Genomic DNA, 20,275 nt, shown 5'->3' with positions numbered 1-20,275 from the left:
ACCCAAACGATTACTTATAAACGAATACTTATAAACTCTCTGTAAAATACACCGTTTGCACTATCTGATTTTGCTGTATATGGCATTAAAAGTAGAGTAACTGCCATCTTTATTCTTTTGGATGAATTCATATTCAATTTTGGTCTACAATATGCAACAATGAAAGATTAGGCAATGGTCTTGACACGTGATACATTACATAGTACACCGTTGGTCATAAAGGTGGAACAAATTTGTTTAAACGCAATGTATAGAATGATTTTGACAATGATTCATTCCTAATATATTTAGATAATAGTATACATTCAGAGAGATGTTATTGAATAATAACTTGCGAGTGTTTGTTATGTGTAACTGCTAAAGCATATGTATATGCTACTTTATTTATCAACTAGTATCTACGTCCTATGCCATAACTGACGGTAATGAGGATTAATGCCTCACAAAAGGGCACTAATATAGCTGATCGACACGGTTTTGATTCAGGGGCCTCACAGTTACGAGGCCAATGCTTTGCCACTGAATCAAGACTGTACGTAGCGGGGGTTAGGGTAGGGGGCAGCCCCCACAAATAATTAAAAAAAATAAGAAAATGCAATAGATGATCAATAATTCATTGCATTCCCCCCCCCCCCGGTCCCCAACAGGAAAAAAATCCTCTTACGGCCATGCATTATGGTTCAAGGCATGGCCACACAGAGAAATTGTTCGTGTTGGGGACCTGGGTAAAACGCAATGAATTATTGTTAATTTACTGCATTTTCTTGGGTTTCACACAATGTATGGTATCCGCGCTCGCTCAAAGAAATTTTTAACACGTAAACCAATGGGTATCGCAGCAAATATTATTTTATTTTCCAGGTAACTGGAATTTTGCCGGGATTTTACTCTTGGACTATTATATAGGTTTGGCATTTTTTTTGTTTGTTTACGGGAAAATCACGACTGCAATTTCGACCAATCAGATTGTTGGATTTATGAAATGAGGTATATAATATATATTATTCGTGAATCTACTAAAGAGGTCTTAATGTTATTTTTTGTTTCTAAACCAAAAAGAGCCACATGTGTTATTTTGAACTGCATGTTAACAATAGAAGGTTAGTATGGGCAATATGGGCACATTTTATGAAAACTCAGTTGGTGTCAAATAGTCTTCAGTAATAAAAGTGCTACATTTTAATTGGGAACCACCTTTAAGAAAAGTGAGCATCTTTCCCTACCGGAGTCTGTTCGTCAATGCACTTTGTCTGTTTTATTGCAATTAATACATTTAACCGAACTGTGTAATACAGAAATTTGGATTTTGTCGACTAATATTCTATTGTTTATGAAAATCAATAATCCACAGGGCTTATTCTACATGAATGCCCCCTCCAAGTTTTCTAATAAATCAAGAGATGCATTTTTTGTGAAATAGGTTTTTGGTTTGATAAAGTTAGCGAAAGCCTTAGTTAATCATAACATCTTGCTAATATCTTTATTATCCCGTTATGGAATACGTGACGCAGGTCATAATTGGTTTACCAGTTTACAATGTAACAGGTATAAATCTTTTGTTTCAAAATAGAATTACACGAGGTAGTCTTCTCGCTCCATTGCTTGTTATATTTTGTATAAATGATTTGTGTAAAACCTATTAATGAAATATCCGATCTTTATACTGCGTGCATTATGATAATTATAATCATTATCTTAGTGATTGTAACTTGACATCTCTTGGCGGTACAGTGAATACAATTATCGTACACGTATGTGAATGTTTTAAAGCTAGTCAATGTCAAGAAATGGAGCTACATAATTGTTTACAATGGAAAAAATGATTTAAATCATTTCAATTGACAATGTAATCTTACAAACAGTTGATAAAGCCTAGTGTATTTAATTTGATTTATATATTTCCGTGTCATGGAATGCAATATTCAGGAGGTAGAAAGTAAAATGTCGTAAGACAAATAAAACAATTTTTCCCAGCCACACTATTTGAATATTGCATTGTTGCATATGTAATCTAATTTTGGCTAATTGTATCTAACATGCATTTACTTGGAGTTTTAGAGTTTTTCCTTACTTTTGTAACTCTCGCAATGTTATTGTTTGTATATGTCAATTATTATGTTGTACACTGATATTTTCTAGTATTTCATGTTCAACGTGTTTTGTTGTTGGTTGTTGTTGTTTGTTCGTGTGTTTTGTATGTTTCAGCTGGGCGTCATTGTAAAGCAGTTGTTTTAACTTAATGGCATACCCTGCTTTTTTAAAGAAGATTCAAGACATGAATAAATCAATAATAATAAATTGATTAAAAATAATACCTAACTGACATGCATTTACTTTGGTTTTTCTATACGCAGCAAACAAAAACGATCTGATTCCAGTAGATTATTTGTATTCTATCTGAACCGCGTTACATTTTATCTTTATATTATCGATCCGGGGCTTATATTATAATTGATACGTGATAATGACATTCCTTATTTTTTTATAATAATAGTGATAATAATTATAATGATACGATTCACAACAATAATAATAATAATAATAATCTAATAATAATTATAATATGTCTTAGTCCAGGGTAGCCTCATCAGTATATTCATACTATTTTCCCTGAGGGCCATACAATCACATGTTTACTCCGACTTTAGATGATTAACGCGGTTGGCTCAGCTGTTTGTATCATTTATCATGTAATTCTCATGGACAGATTTGTCAACCGGGTTTTTTGAATGAGATGTATTATGTTTTCAAATTCTATTACACCTGCGATCTTTAATATTTCATAGTGTCATCGTAGACACCTATGAATGTAAACGGTACAAAACAATGTATAAATCTGCTTAAAGATAAACTTGAGTTCTGGTAAAAAAAGAAAATGAATTCTCACAGAATCTAACGAAGCTTACACTGAATGTTCAAGATTACAAATAAATGTCATGTGCCAAACAATTTTGGAAGAAAATGTATACTGGCTGAGTAATGATCATAGAAAGATAAGGAAATCAGGGTAGTACTAGCCCCGACACCATGTGTGTTGTCCCATATACATCTATCTGTGTAAGTGATTGTTACTTTACCAAGACTCTGCCAAATTTATGATGATTTTGATGACTCTAGAACCTTGCATTACACACCATTACTTACATGCTATATGATCAATTTTTCTGATCCCATCCACACCTTTTCTTTCACAATGCAATCGCATTACCAGTACTTAAGTTTATCTTTAATAATATGTAATGCAAAATTTATTTATCATCCAATGCCAAACTTTCTTCAGTTTATTTTTGTATCCATGTACTGCTTTTGATTCCATGTTTACATGCAAGGAATATGTTCATGAAATGATGTGCTTAAAATAGCTTATCTATTTTGTAATATAATTTTGCAACACATCTACCGATTCACTTTTCCATCTCCTTTTTCGGATTTATTTACTGTTAGTGATCTCTTTGTTGTCTATATTGTACCGATGATGGGAAAGAAAAAATGTGAAATTCACGTTCAATTTAAATGCAATATTCAGCGGTCTGGAGATCTCTTTTTTCAGATGTATATTATTTTCATACTTATGTATAATCTTGCACTGAAAACAGTTAAATAATGTTTAGGTATTTGGTTAAAACTGGCATTACCCCCCCCCCCCCCTCCCCCAACTGAGCGAATTATCGATCGGCGCGATTTTCAAATTTCGGGGGGGGGGGGCAAGAAAGAACAACAAATTTTGCTCACTACCCCTTCATGAGAATTTAGATGCCCTGGCCTTATTCGTACACTGAATTTACATTGACCTACACTATAATAATAATATTAATAATAATACACTATCGCTTAAAGGGATAATTGAGTTTCGTTGCGGATGGCGCTACACAAAATATTTTGTGTAAAAAAAAAAAATGAGTGTCAAATGTTAAAGAACATACAATTAATTGGCAAAATCATTCATAGCAATTTTAGGTTCTTAAAGGGCACTATAAATGTCATAAATAAGAATATGAGCAAAATCCATGCACTTGGAAAGTATCGTGTCTGAAACAACAACCCAACTATCCCTTTGATATTAATAAAATGAGCTTCATATACTTTACATACAAATGCACCAAATTTTCCTTAAAATAATTATTTTGATAATAGACCCTTAGAACGAACAAAATGTACCAACAAATTAAGTATCCTTTATAAGATAACAAAATTAGGTTATCTGCCAAAAAGTCCCTTTTAATGCTATGTAACTTTCAAATTGTAACTGGTGTGCGAAGACCATAAAGAAAGCGCTAAATTCCCATGTCCTGGCTCCCATTATCTAGCAAATCTATGTTTTTGTATGAATTTAAAACATTGACAATACTTTTATATCAACACACAACAGATTTTGATTTTCATGTTTAAATTCATGATTCACCTGCTTCCTGATTCGTTTAAGAATGTCTTTGTATTAAATAACGCCATCCATTCTTACCCTCAGGCGTGAATCCAGGGGGGCAGAGCGGGCGTTCCCCCACCCCCCCCCCCCCCCTTGCAAAAAAAGAGAGTGAAAGAGAAAAAAAGAAAGAAGGGAATGGGGAAAAGGAGAGAAAGGGAAAGTAAGAGGAAGAAAAAGAAAGGAAAAGGGTTAAAAGAAGGAGATCGTGGGGTGGGGGGGGGGGGGGTGGGGATCGCAGAGCCTTGCCTCCCCCTATTAAAAACAAATAATAGAGAAGGAATGAAAGGGAAAGAAAACAAGAATATGAGGAAGAAGAAAAGAAAAGAAGGGGGATATCAATTGAAATTTTCCCGCCAACAAATTATGAATCGGGGGAGCCAAAAGACCCTTTCCCCCACTTCCCCCAGCCCCCCCCCCCCCCCGCCCCCGCCAAAAAAAAAGAGAAGTGAGGGAAAGAGAAAGAGGAGAGCTAAAAGGGAACAAAAAGAGGAAGAAGAAAAGAAAAGGTTGAAAAGAAGAGGAGATCAGTTCCGATGAAGGCCCTTGCCCTCCCCCTCCCCCAGCATACCTAAAAAAAAAGAAGGAAGTAAGAGAAAGGGGAAAAGGAGAGAAAGGGAAAGGAAAAACAAAAGAAAGTATAAAGGTAGGGGAGATCAGTTGCGATTTTTCCCGCAAACAAGGTGTAAATCGGGGGGGGGGGGAGTTGCCCTCACTCCCAAATACCGCTACCGGGGACCCTAAGGCGGGCACCTGAATGCTTATCTGACCGTTATTAAATGCCGAAACCCCCTGAGCTTTTGGGGGCTCCGCCCCCTGAACCTCACGTCAATTAGTTTCCTGCCAGTGTCACAATTAAGGTATCAAAATATGCTCAACTGACCGTAATTAAATGCCTTAAACCCCTGAGTTTCCGGGGGCTCTGTCCCCTGAATCCCACCTAACGCCCTAAGGCGGGCCCCTAGATGCTCATATGACGGTTATTTAATGCCTCAAAACCCCTAAGCTTCTGGGGGCTCCTCCCCCGGACCCCACGTCAACTAGTGACCTGCCAGTGTCACAAAAAGGGTATCAAAATATGCTCATCCGATCGTAATTAAATGCCTTAAACCCCTGAGCTTCCGGGGGCTCTGTCCCCTGATCCCCACCTAGGGCCCTGAGGCGGGCCCCTCGATGTTCAAATGACGGTAATTTAATGCCTAAAAACCCATGAGCTTCTGGGGGCTTCGCTCCCTGGACCCCACGATGATGAGTGCAGGCGGGGATCCAGGATTTCTTAGGGGGGGGGGGCCTAATTTGAAATTATGCGAGCCAAATATTGGTACGTAATGGTGAACAGTAGTGACGTAATTGGGGGGGGGGTGCAGGGAGGGGCGAGTTTTCCCCCTCCCCCCTCCTGCGAAGCGCGGAAGCTTACACATTTCAATAAATTATTAGACAAAGAAGACGATTCGTTGTACCGTTCTCGACTCTTAATCTTTGTCTAAATTCAGTTCCCCCTCCCCCTCCCGCGCGAAGTGCGGAAGCTTCGACGTTTCATTAAATTATTATAGAAAGAAGCGATTCGTTGTACCGTTCTCGACTCTTAATCCTTGTCTTAATTTCAAAAATGTTCTTTGTCTACTCCCTTTTCTTTCTACGTCCTTTTCCTTTTTACTCCTCTCTTTTTGTGGCCGGCGTTTTTTGGGAGACCACCCCTCCCTTTTCTTTTCTTCTTCCTCTTTTTTGTTCCCTTTTAGCTCTCGTATTTTCCTTTTCCTTCCTTCTCTCTTTTTTAGCGGGGGCAGGTAGGGGGAGGGAGACAAGGCCTCCCCCCTCCTCTGACCCACAACTTGTTGGCGGGAAAATTGCAACTGATATCCCCCTTCTTTTCTTTTCTTCTTCCTCTTCTCTTCCTTCCCTTTATCTCCTCTTTTCCTTTTTCCCCCTTTCCTTCCTTCTCTTTTATTTTTTGATTGGGGGGGGGGGGGAGGCAAGTCCTTTTGCCCCCCCCCCCCCCGCGATATTTTTCTCCCCTCTTTTCTCTTCTTCTTCCTCTTCTTTTTTTTCTCCCTTTCTCTCCTCTTTCCCTTTACCTTCTTTTCCTTCTCTCTCTCTCCTTTTTTTTCCGGGGGGGGGGGAGGGCAAGGCCCGATCGCCCCCCCTCCCCACCCCTGGTTCCACGCCTCGATGTGTGTCCTGCCAGTGTCACAAATAAGGTATCAAAATATGCTCATCCGATCGTAATTAAATGCCTAAATCCCCTTACCTTCGGGGGCTTCGCCCCCTCGACCCCCGCCGGGGCTTTGCTCCTAGACTCCACGCCAATTTACGCTACGCTATTCCTGACTTAAATACTTTAGCCTCCCCCACCCACTTTGAAAATCGTATAGCGGGGCCTGTATGTAAAACCCCTGAGCTTCTGGAAGCTCGGCCCTCCGGACGACACGTCAATTAGTGACCTGCCAGAGTCATGAATAAGGTATCAAAATATGCTCATTTGACCATAATATGCCTATACCCCCTGAGCTTTCGGTGGTCAGCCCCTTGACCCCCGCCGGGGCTTTGCTCCTAGACCCCACGCCAATTTACGCTACGCTATTCCTGACTTAAATACTTAAGCCTCCCCCACCCACTTTGAAAAACGTATAGCGTGGCCTGTATGTAAGAGGGGGGTGATGCGGATTTGCTTTTATCTAACAACCCCCCCGCCCCCACCCAAACTTTTTTGCTCATTACGCCAATGCTGGTCACCATTACGTACCAATATTTGGCTCGCATGATTTAACATTTGGGCCCCCCCCCCCTAAGAAATCATTGATCAACGCCTGCTAACCCTACTCGGGAATCATACTAGTTAATGATAATCATAACAATAATGATGATAATAACAATCATAAGTTCTTGTAAAGCGCCAAATAAACAATGTATTAATTCAACAATGTTAAGTAAAGTTTATAAATCAAAACCTAACAAGGACAACAGTTACGCAAACGCAAAAATCTTTGTATAACTTAAAGGCCGGCTTCCAAGATGAGCGAATGCGACATCGAAAATGCTTTTAAAACAATGACTAAATATGGTGCAAGAGAAGTTGTCGATCCGACGAAGATGTAGGTATACTGTCGGTCCGCATACGGATCTCTGGGCAACGATGTCCTCCCTCCGCAATGCTTCTACTATTCAATAAAAACTGCAATAAAAAAAAACTACAAAGGAATATGGGCACGTATCATTGATATAAGGGAAATTATTAGAGGAAAAGGGGGCAGTTATCGCACCTGAAAAAGGACACTTATCGCACCAGAAAAGGGGCACTGACCAGATATGAAAGGCGCATGTGTCAAAATAAAAGGGCGGTTATTTGAGGTGAAAAGGGACACTCATCAGAGATGAAAAGGCACTTACCAGGGAAGGAAATAGCACTTGTCAAAGTAAAACATGAATCTCTTAGATGTGAATAGGGACAATTAACGAAGGTAAAGGCGGCATTACATCTGACGTGAAAAGGGTTATTCTTACGAACTTATGAACCAGAGCAATATAACACTGAGCTCCCATATTTAACCTATTCAATTGGTTTATAACATTTGGACATTATGTTTGATGCTCTTTCGGAAAATGAAGAAAAAATTGAGAAATTCTAAAAAATGATTTGTCATGACGTCACACTTCCACACTGAAGGAGCGAGAGGGAGAGAGAGAGAGAGAGAGACAGAGACAGAGTTCAGCCAGAGATGATTAATAATTGATGGGTTTGTTTGTTTTACCTGACTGCTAATGAAAAATGTGCTTGTATTATAAGTATAAGCAACCAGGTGACCGACGGCTTTAAATCCTTACCGAGGGATCGACTTGTAATGAGGAAAAATGCCTTACCAAAGGGCACTAGCGCATTGACTTGGTTTCGAATCTGGGACCTCCCGGAAAGCCTACGAGACGGGTTACGAGACCAATAATGCTTTACCACTGAGCCATAAAGAGAAGGAGAGACAGATCAAATGAAAAGATTTAAAGAAAGAGAGATAGTGCTTGGAGTGAGAGAGAATGGTGAAAGGGGTCGAGAAAAAAGAGGAAAATGACAGAAATGAGACAAAGAGGGACGGAGAGAGTGAGATAGAGAGAGAGAGAGAGAGAGAGAGAGAGAGAGAAGGAAAAGAAGGGAAAGAGGAGAGAAAGGGAAAGAAAGAAGATCAAGAAGAAAAGACAGGGGAAAGAAGGAGATCGGGGGAGGGGCTAAAGGGCCTTGCCTCCCAGGCTGTTGCCTCCCCACCCCCTCCAAATAAAAAAAAAGGGGGAAGGAAGGAAATGGAAAGAAAAAGAGAAAGAGGAGATAAAGGGAAGGAAATTGAGGAAGAAGAAAAGAAAAGAAGGGGGTATCAATTGCAATTTTCCCGCCAACAAGTTGTGGATCAGGGTGGGGTAGGGCAAAAGACACCGGGAACGCAGGATCTCACTTACTAGTTTGCAGACACGAACCCTTTTCAGTCGTAGAGGGTAAGAGAGTGTCTGAACTAAAAGACTGTTCCGACTATCTCTCTCTCTCTCTTTTGTTTTCCCCTCTCACTCTGCCTTATTCTACCTCTCATCCCATCGCTTCTCCCTCGATTTCTCCCTCTCTCTCTCTCTACCATTCTCTCCCTCTCTTACTCTCACTTTTATCCCATCTTCTCTATCCCAATTTCTCTCTCTCCCTTATTCGTTTTTATTCTCTTTCTCTCTCTCTCTCTCTCTCTATCTCTTACTCTTTCTTCTCCTCTCATCTTCTTTCCCTCCATTTCTTACTCTCCCTTTCTCGTGTTCGCTTTCTCTCTCTCTCTCTTTCTCTCAGTCTATAAACGCTCAATAGAAGTGCATGGGTTGTATGTCACAATTTGATATTCGTCTCGATTATTTTACAAGAGGGCGTCTGTCACATAATGCTTTCGTAAGCATTAGGTCGCAGTTTGAAACAGCAAAATTTCACTTGACATAAACAACTGCCACATAAATATGGACTTTAGACGAGCGGTTTGGAAGAAGTTCCGTGTTTCGTTATCTGGCGACACAACATGTGACGAGGGTAAAGTTCAAGTTCTTTTGTCCAAATGGAAATAACAAACAAACCTCGATTTCATATAGGGCTGTAGGTTTGATACCTGTTGATGGTACGCAGTGCATGCCGGTAAGGCGGAAGACATGTGATGTGATTGGACCAAGTTCGATAAATAGAAAAATAAATTTACAAGAATTTGTTTTTGCTAAAATGTTAAGTGCACTGATGGTTTATGTATCTTCTTTGTTCATACATTGTCGCCCATATTATTTTGGAATTAATTGTCGGTACCCTTTTTCATGGTGTAACTGTGAGAATATGTTGATTATTTTTCTTAAAAGATAAAGTTGATATTTTCCCGTGACTTAATTGATCTAGCTAAAGAGTCATAACCATTGATCAGTAAAGCTTTGAGAATGTATAAACCTTTTCCATTATGAATATTATTTTCACGATAATTTCATGAAAAGAGGTATAAGAAAGAAAATATTCAGGTAGCTATGGGCAACAGTATAATTATATGTTTCTCTTGAGTGAAACTGAAATACTTACACGGTTATTGTTTCTCTCGACGATTTTTGTATAAACCGATGAATCCGTCATATTATATCAATGTTCATAATTATTGCAGGTTCATAATAATCAAGACGCTTTGATGGAACATATTTCAACTGATACTCTGACATTGTTCTTTGAAGACATCGTTTTGGTTTTGGTTTTGATTTCCAATCATAAATATCTGGATAATCAGACAGACGACCGCGGCTTCTAAAAATCATGGGGTTCCTGACTGACATAAAGGTTTATTATTATGATTGCAGCATGAGCTAAATCAAGGATTTGGTTTCAGAATCTGAGAAAAAGTTACCGGATCCCTTTAATAAACAGTCAGTGACCATGTTAAATTCAGATTGATTTCTTTAACTGAATCAAGTACATTTTGAGCTTTTACTTGGTCTTTTAATTGCTGTCGTTGTTGTTATTAGCACTACTAAACTTGTTGCTATGTTATTTCCATTATCATCATCGATACAATGGGTAGCAATACGGCACAAAACGGGTTTGTGTTTAATTTATATCACATCTAATACAACTACAACCTGCCACGTGATTACACAAATCAAATCAAATCTAAGTTCTGATAAAGGTGCACAAAATAGTGTGTTTTCTATATATTTTGTTTGTATGTTAGTGTTGAAGCATATCAAACAAAAAGAGGTCCCTGGCCGAAAATAAAAAAAAAAGTTTGTTTTACGTCTGTCCGATATGAAAATACATGCACATGTATCAAATCAATAGGTCCAATTACCAGATGTGAATAACGCCCTCTTCGGACTAGTCCACGACATTTCTTTAGGATGCAAGCCAGCTATTAAAGGGACTTGGTAACATTGTTCAGATGAGAGAAACTGGTGCTAAGGTATAGTGCATTTAATGCTGGATGTACAAATTAAGATAATCTGAAAGTTTGAGTGAAACGGACCATTATTAATGATAACAATTGGGGAAAACTGATCTGATCGATTCCTTAATTCTCCCAACTTATATTATTACAACTTGATTTCATTTAAGGTGAATGTAAATCGTCACAAAGCAATGAATTTGCTTTACATACCATTCCAGACATTCAATTGTTTACAGATTTGTAAAAGCCTGTCTTATGTCTTATTTTCATTTAAAAACCGATGGGAAAATTCAAAAATGGTTGGGAGAATTTAATGTTAGAAGGTGTCGCACAGTGACGCCTTCAAAGAAAACCATAAATATTGTAGTTGCAGAATTTGTTCAGGATTGTTTGCATGTTATAGAGGGTCAGAACAGTAAAAGGGATATAATGAGTAACACTTCATACACAAATAACGCATTTTTCCATTTACCTTCGGCAATATAACCGAGTCACTGTAATAGGCTTTCAAAATAATAAATATATGAATAAAACTAAACATTAATTCCCCTTTTGAAAATGACTTTTTAACTAGCAGAAAAGGAGAAGGAAGGAAAATGCTAAAAATAATATTTCATTCATTAATCCCTTCATGATCAGTCCATTGAGAGAGAGCAAAAGTTGGTCCCTCTCGATTTTAATGCGAAACCTATATAGCTCAGTTGGTAGAGCAGTGGTCTCGTAATCCGGTGACCTGGGTTCGCAACCAAATCATTGCACTAGGGCCCTTTGATAAGGCATTAATCCTCATTACCAGGTCCCTCGGAGAGGACCTAAAGCCGTCGGTCCTCTGGTTGCTTACTAACACGCATTTATGCTTTCTTAGCAGTCAGGTAAAATTATCACCACTATACTACCACTTAAGTAGAAAATTGAATATCATTACGACAATAAATCAGACCGTGTTTTTAGCGGGTACTATAAATGATTGCAACCACTTTTCAAAAAAATTAATGGTATGAAATATCCTCTGTATTTTGGGAATTGATTTACTAGTCCAAATTTTAGGTTCATTCGGGTTTTGTTTAATACTTTTTATTTTTGTATTCTGTGATTTTCTCGATTTTGTAGATAAAACACAGTACTATAGTCTATAAAGAAATCCTATAAAGAAGTTATGGAGGGGCTTGGGTAGCTTAAAACACCCCCCCCCCCCCTCTCCCCCTAAAAAAAAGGAGAAAATGAAAGCAAGAACCTAATTCCCCCAGCTCCCCAAAAGCACTCTCAACTCATCCCGCCCCCCTCCTCCCCGTAATTTTTTTTTCTTTTCTTTTTTTTTCTTCTATCGTACCACTAACGCGTCTGATACCCAGTATTCCCTCTCACTCTGTCTGTGTGTGAAAGGGGTGCTCTGTTTAATGTGTCATGTTCTATGTTTTTTTGTTGTCACGTGAATGTGTAAATGTGGTCGCCCCCTTATTAGCAGACGACGTTGCAAATGTGTTTTTTCAGACTCTGTGCAGTTTTGTTGTGGGCTACGCAGAGGTCCTATTTTAATGATCTATCTATCAAATTAGAGCACTTAGTAACACTAATAACATATTGTAGATGGAAATCTATAGTTTTGTTTTTTTACGTTAGGCCCATTCGGTCCGCTTGACAAGGCTAGTCTACTAGCTGTAATTTAAAAATTAAAAATATGATATGCAGAAAGTGTGTCAATCATTACGTCATTACTATAAGTGGAGAGGAATTCTCTAAAATCAATGTATGATTTATTTTAACTTGCATTATATGTTGTGCTATATTTATGACTTAAATATTGTTATACATCAGCGGCGGATCCAGAATTTGAATATAGGGGGGAAATTTGAAGAAAAAAAATAAGGGGAGCCTCTTAGCCCCCACACCCTTCATATCCGCCACTAATATATTATATCTAGTTTATCGGTAAATAAATACTATCGTATCGTACAGACTTTTGATATTTTAAATGCATATCGTTATTACCTTCTTTTTAAGACGGAATCCTGGAGCAAACCGTTAATCAAGTTTATTTTGATTGATTTAAATGATTATATGAAAAGGCCTTTTGAAACACAAAGGATGTGCATTATCCGAAAAAGAGGGGAATAGCTCCGACATACTCCCACTGCGTATAAGCTATGAAATATAAATGTTTTGGTTGGTCTTGTTTAAACCATTTGTTTTTATAATGATGTACACATTTTTGTCACTAATCGATGTCAGCACCATCACAATCATCATATCTCCACCAACATCATTACAATCATATTTTTCACCACCATCACCACTGTTTCGATCTCTCACAAACACTACTGTGTTTTATAACACAATCATAGTCACCCCACCCCATTCGTAAACACCACCACTGCTGTCATAATCACTATCTGGTATAACACAATCCTGGTCACCCCACCCCACTCGTAAACACCCCCACTGCTGTCATAATCACTATCTGGTATAACACAATCATGGTCACACCCACTGCTGTCATAATCACTATCTGGTATAACACATCGTGGTTACCCCCACTGCTGTCATAATCACTATCTAACACATCGTGGTTCCCCCACTGCTGTCATAATCACTATCTGGTATAACACAATCATGGTCACCCCCACTGCTGCCATAAACACTATCTGGTATAACACATCGTGGTTACCCCCACTGCGTCATAATCACTATCTAACACATCGTGGTTCCCCCACCGCTGTCATAATCACTATCCGGTATAACACAATCATGGTCACCCCCACTGCTGCCATAAACACTATCTGGTATAACACATCGTGGTTACCCTACTGCTGTCATAATCACTATCTGGTATAACACAATCATGGTCACCCCTACTGCTGCCATAAACAGATTATGGTATAACACATCGTGGTTACCCCACTGCTGTCATAAACACGATCTGGTATAACACAAACATGGTTACCCCCACTGCTGCCATAATCACTATCTGGTATAACACATCGTGGTTACCCCACTGCTGTCATAATCATTATCTGGTATAATACATCATGGTTACCCCACTGCTGCCATAATCACTATCTGGTATAACACAATCATGGTCACCCCCACTGCTGTCATAATCACTATCTGGTATAACACAACCATGGTCACCCCCACTGCTGCCATAATCACTATCTGGTAAAACACAATCATGGTTACCCCCCACTGCTGCCATAATCACTATCTGGTATAACACAATCATGGTCACCCCCACTGCTGTCATAATCACTATCTGGTATAACACATCGTGGTTACCCCACTGCTGTCATAAACACGATCTGGTATAACACAAACATGGTTACCCCCACTGCTGCCATAATCACTATCTGGTATAACACATCGTGTTTACCCCACTGCTGTCATAATCACTATCTGGTATAATACATCATGGTTACCCCACCGCTGCCATAATCACTATCTGGTATAACACAATCATGGTCACCCCCACTGCTGTCATAATCACTATCTGGTATAACACATCGTGGTTACCCCACTGCTGTCATAATCACTATCTGGTATAACACAATCATGGTCACCCCCACTGCTGCCATAAACAGTATCTGGTATAACACAACCATGGTCACCCCCACTGCTGCCATAATCACTATCTGGTATAATACAATCATGGTCACCCCTACTGCTGTCATAATCACTATCTGGTATAACACATCGTGGTTTACCCCACTGCTGCCATAATCACTATCTGGTATAACACATCGTGGTTACCCCCACTGCTGCCATAATCACTATCTGGTATAACACATCATGGTTATCCCACTGCTGTCATAAACACTATCTGGTATAACACAATCATGGTCACCCCCACTGCTGTCATAATCACTATCTGGTATAACACAATCATGGTCAACCCCACTGCTGTCATAAACACTATCTGGTATAACACAAACATGGTTACCCCCACTGCTGCCATAATCACTATCTGGTATAACACATCGTGGTTACCCCACTGCTGTCATAATCACTATCTGGTATAACACAAACATGGTTACCCCCACTGCTGCCATAATCACTATCTGGTATAACACATCGTGGTTACCCCACTGCTGTCATAATCACTATCTGGTATAATACATCATGGTTACCCTACTGCTGCCATAATCACTATCTGGTATAACACAATCATGGTCACCCCCACTGCTGTCATAATCACTATCTGGTATAACACATCGTGGTTACCCCACTGCTGTCATAATCACTATCTGGTATAACACAATCATGGTCACCCCCACTGCTGCCATAAACAATATCTGGTATAACACAACCATGGTCACCCCTACTGCTGCTATAATCACTATCTGGTATAATACAATCATGGTCACCCCTACTGCTGTCATAATCACTATCTGGTATAACACATCGTGGTTTACCCCACTGCTGCCATAATCACTATCTGGTATAACACATCGTGGTTACCCCCACTGCTGCCATAATCACTATCTGGTATAACACATCATGGTTACCCCACTGCTGCCATAATCACTATCTGGTATAACACAATCATGGTCAACCCCACTGCTGTCATAAACACTATCTGGTATAACACAATCATGGTCACCCCCACTGCTGTCATAATCACTATCTGGTATAACACAATCATGGTCAACCCCACTGCTGTCTTAAACACTATCTGGTATAACACAAACATGGTTACCCCCACTGCTGCCATAATCACTATCTGGTATAACACATCGTGTTTACCCCACTGCTGTCATAATCACTATCTGGTATAATACATCATGGTTACCCCCACTGCTGTCATAATCACTATCTGGAATAACACATCGTGGTTACCCCCACTGCTGCCATAAACACTATCTGGTTTAACACAATCATGGTCACCCCAGTGCTGTCATTAACACTATCTGGTATAACACAATCATGGTCATCCCCACCCCGTTCGTTGCCCATCATATCCTTTTTTCTCTTGATAATATTTTGGCAATGAATTGAGAGTTTGGGTAGACGTCTTGGATGTAGAATAGCAATAGATCCTGGGCACATGTAGTGAAAAATATAATGACGATGATAAGGATAAAACGATTAAAACAAATAAGGATAGTATTTTTTTTTGTTTAAGGGTACAAAATCAAGTTACACGTCTGTCAGGCATTATATTCATTTGCAAAACAGTCAAGATTAAATTCGGTACCCTTTTTTCATGTTATCAAAAATCAGATTTACATTATTTAAGCTAAATAATTATTTCAAAAACACTCTCACTTGGGCACGTACCAAATAAAAAAACAAATATTTTCAAATTCATAAACGGTGTGTTGGCTCAGTCAGTAGAGCGTCCGCCTCACAACCAGGAGGCCGTGGGTTCGAAACCCGGCTGCGTCATACCAAAATACGTTAAAAGACGAGAGTTGCTGCTACCTTGTTTGGCGTTCAACAATAAGGGATAGAGCAACGCCGATCTGGCGCTGCTCAGTGGCTGCCGGGCTCACGATCAATTTTGCAAAAAGAATGTCTATTTTCGGTTAAACTTAATACAATTTGGAGTGGACTTTAAAAGATTATTATTATTATTATTATTATTATTATTATTATTATTATTATTATTATTATTATTATATACTGTTGTGTAATCCCTTGCTCTAGGTTCCATTTAAACTCTAAAATAACTATCTAGTTGGAGTAAGGCAGCAAAGGAAAAGCATTACTTCCCTGATGAAATAAAATGCTTTCTGTGCTCTTGTTCCACTGCATACGTTAAATAGAAAGTTTTGTCTGCCAAATCCGTGAAAGAAAACATTGAGCCCAAAATTGTAAACTGCTGGGTAAGTCTAAACCTAAGTTATTCCACATAATAATCGGACCACTCATGTTTGTTCTTCAATATTACTTAGCTAAATGATCTATTGCGCCTCATAAATAGAGTAAATATATATCGAAATGTATTTAAAGCTATTACATACGTTCTTAAGTCATAATCTCCAGATTAGAAATAAATTTATGCTGTTTCGATGTAAAATAGTAAAATACATGTTCTATGTACATATTTGCATAGGTAGACTACTATTCCTTGATGTACCCATGATATACAAGACCTACAAGGCTTGACCACAGACTGTTTATTATCAGTGCGAGGTCATAAAGGTCTTTCTCGTAGAAAAAAAAGGTCGTGTTTACATTTATAAACAACTTCGGTACTGTGTTTACACTTTGCAAGAGTATATGCAAGTGGATAAAGGCTCATTCCCACCTATATAATTATGCGAAATGGGTATTCACACATACTGCCATTTCATATCATTCATAAATGACTATCCATGACGGGAATATAACACAAACTGAATGGGAGATTTTGCAGTTTTCATCTTAAATCGGAATTCGACCACGATTCCGTCTTCTGATCAAAAATTGAACCTTGTACATGTGTGGGTGGAGTAAAGTCTCAGCTACAACATAATGAAATACGAATCAAATTTCAATGTTTTTCTTTAGAGGCTATGTCCACCCAAACAAATTGCCTTTGATAGATGCAGAAAAACAAGAGACATAGAGTAAACAGAAATTTATTAAAATCGGATAGGTTAGGTGTGGGGAATCGGAGACCCTTTTGCATAATTTACATAAACATGAAAAATGTTACACATACAGAAAGTTTTTTATTCTCTTCAGCAAATTCTTCTCTTTATTTAGTAACAAAATTGTGGTAATGATTGATTAATAAGATAACAATGATTAATGACGTCATCACCAAAGGTTTCTCATTACCTACATGTGTAGGTAATAAGGGACAATTACAAATCAACTGTTCTGTAACCTTCTCTTATGTTTTTCTTTGTTTTAATCATTCCATTACTTTTTCTTTCTGTCTTTCCTTATGTTATTCTTTGTTTCTTCTTTCTATCACCATCTCTTTTCGTCTTTCCTCATGTTATTCTTTGTTTCCTTCTTCAAATCGCTTCTCTTATGTAAATTTTTGTTTTTATCGTTCTATCATTTTCTTCCTACTATTCCTTATGTTATTCTTTGTTTTTCCATCTTTCATCTTCTTTTCTATCTTTCCATTATCTATTCTTTATAATTTGTATTTCTGTCTTTCCCTATGTTATTCTTTGTTCCTTCCTTCTATCACCTTCTCTTATGTCATTATTTGTTACTTTCTTCTATCACCTTATTTTATGTTATTCTTTGTTTTATTTATTCTATCACTTTCTCTTTACGTCTTTCCTTGTGTCACTTTGTGTTACTTTCTACTGAAGACATTTTAAATACAATTTCAAAAAGTGGTTGAACTAACTATAGCAATCCCATTTTCATTTAAATTGTATTTAAAATGTCTTGATTTGTAACTGTCCCTTATTACCTACACATGTAGTTAATGAGAGACCTTTGGTGATGACTCGACATTAACCATTGTTATCATTGTTATATTGTTATCAGTTACATCGTGACCATAATTTTGTTACCCAATAAAGAGAAGAAGTTTCAGAAGAAAATACAAAACTTTCTGTATTTGTAAAATTTTTCATGTTTATGTAAATTATGCAAATGTGCTTAAGGGTCTCCAATTCCCCACACCTACCCTCAATTGGTCCAAGAAGCATTTGACCAATTTCGAATTTTTACAAACGCGTACGCGCGCACGGACATGGTTGTGACCAGAAGTTTTAAAGTTTACCCGTGACCTCAAGTTAATGCATATAAAAAAGCATTCAGAAATGACAATGTATAAATGAAATATGGTTAATATTATAAATTAACAAACTTTCCCCTAGATGACGTCACGCATTAGTGATTAAAAAAAATCTCTTCGTTAGGCACAATAATCATGCACTTGCAACATGCCATGAAAGTTTCATGGTTATTAGCCATGCCAATTTTGAGATATCCACAATAAAAAATTCATGCAGAAAAAAGTGAAAAAGAAAACAAGCTTCTGACGAAATCAATGTGTGATCTGCCACGCTTCGCGGCAGATAACCTAAAAGGATATATTCTGGTGAAATTGATATTGCCCAGCTTCGCTGCGCGGCAGATCATCTAATAATAGCCATATTTATCCGTACTTAAAGGGATAGTTGAGTTCTGTTGCAGAGGGCGCTACACAAAATATTTTTTTGTGACATAATGAAAAACTGAGTGTCAAATTTTAAAGAACATAATATGTAAATGACAAAATCATCTTTGTTTGATCAAAATCAGTTCAGAGGCGGCTGAAATATAACGATTTCTAATACCTGTGTACCACCACAAATATTAGATATTTTGAAATATTTGAGAAAAAAAACGTTAAACAAAAACGCCTTTTACGTCATATTTCAGCCAATGCCGATGTTTGGCTTTTCTGTTGGCATTTCGTGTTGCTTATAATTATTATCCACAATTAGCCGGCTCATGTATTTTTATTTTTAATTAAATGATTAATTAAAGTCACCGTGTTTTTTTAAAATAGAGCTGAATTGGTATGATCGTGTTGGCTATATTTCACATATTTTGGGGTCTAAAACTACTTTCATAGCACTATAAATGTCATAGATAAGAATAAGAGAAATAACCATGCACTTTGAAGGCATTTGCGGTCTGAAAACAGAACTCAACTACCCCTTTAACTTTGTGTAAAATAATTTCCCTTCTGGGTCCACAGACAAATATATACATATATGTGTATTTGTCATAAAAAACAGCACCCACACAAACACTCTACTTGTGAGACAAGAGTGATACAAAACGATTGTTAACACCTAATAAATTAACTTTGCGGAAAATAAATGAAAAAACCTAATAGTCGATGTGATATACATTCACTATGGTAGAAATATGGCAAACATCATTGCTTTATTGAACAAAGCATGACCCCATCAGTCTTTCTAGAACCACGACTAATTCCTGCTATGCTTCATGTATTTACTGACTGGAAGGAAAGAGATCATCAGCAAGATGAATTTCTCCAGATTCCTCCAATGCAGTCTTCAAACCTCCTCGCTCGGTAGATTTCGTTTGACCTTTTTGCCAGTCCCGAAGCATTTGAAGAGTTCCATAACATGTTACATTCTGGGTTTTGCAATTAGTTGCTATGTACCCATGAATATCATCCGGAGAAAATCCAAGTTTCTTTCCTAATGTGTCGATTTGTGTATTTTTGCAGACTCTTTTGGCAACTTCCACCAAATTATCGTCGAAATCGTTGTTGGAGGGTAGACGACCTGGTAAAGTAAAATACATGAAATATCAAAGAGAAACAAGAAATAAAAATGTTAAACAAAGTTCATTTCTCCTATGGTGACAACTTTGTGCAAGAAAATAACTGACTGCATGTAATTGGGAAAGGATTGGGTAGTACATGAGAAGTGGTGTAAAATGATGACAAATTGACTTAAAATCTTGCTTAAAGTCATGTGTTGCACACAAAAATATGATCACTTGATTTTAATAATCGAGACAGTAT

Source organism: Strongylocentrotus purpuratus, unplaced genomic scaffold (assembly GCF_000002235.5).
Source record: "Strongylocentrotus purpuratus isolate Spur 01 unplaced genomic scaffold, Spur_5.0 spur5_scaffold_18, whole genome shotgun sequence".
NCBI classification, from domain to species: Eukaryota; Metazoa; Echinodermata; class Echinoidea; order Camarodonta; family Strongylocentrotidae; genus Strongylocentrotus; species Strongylocentrotus purpuratus.
Note: the sequence above shows the minus strand (reverse complement) of the source record.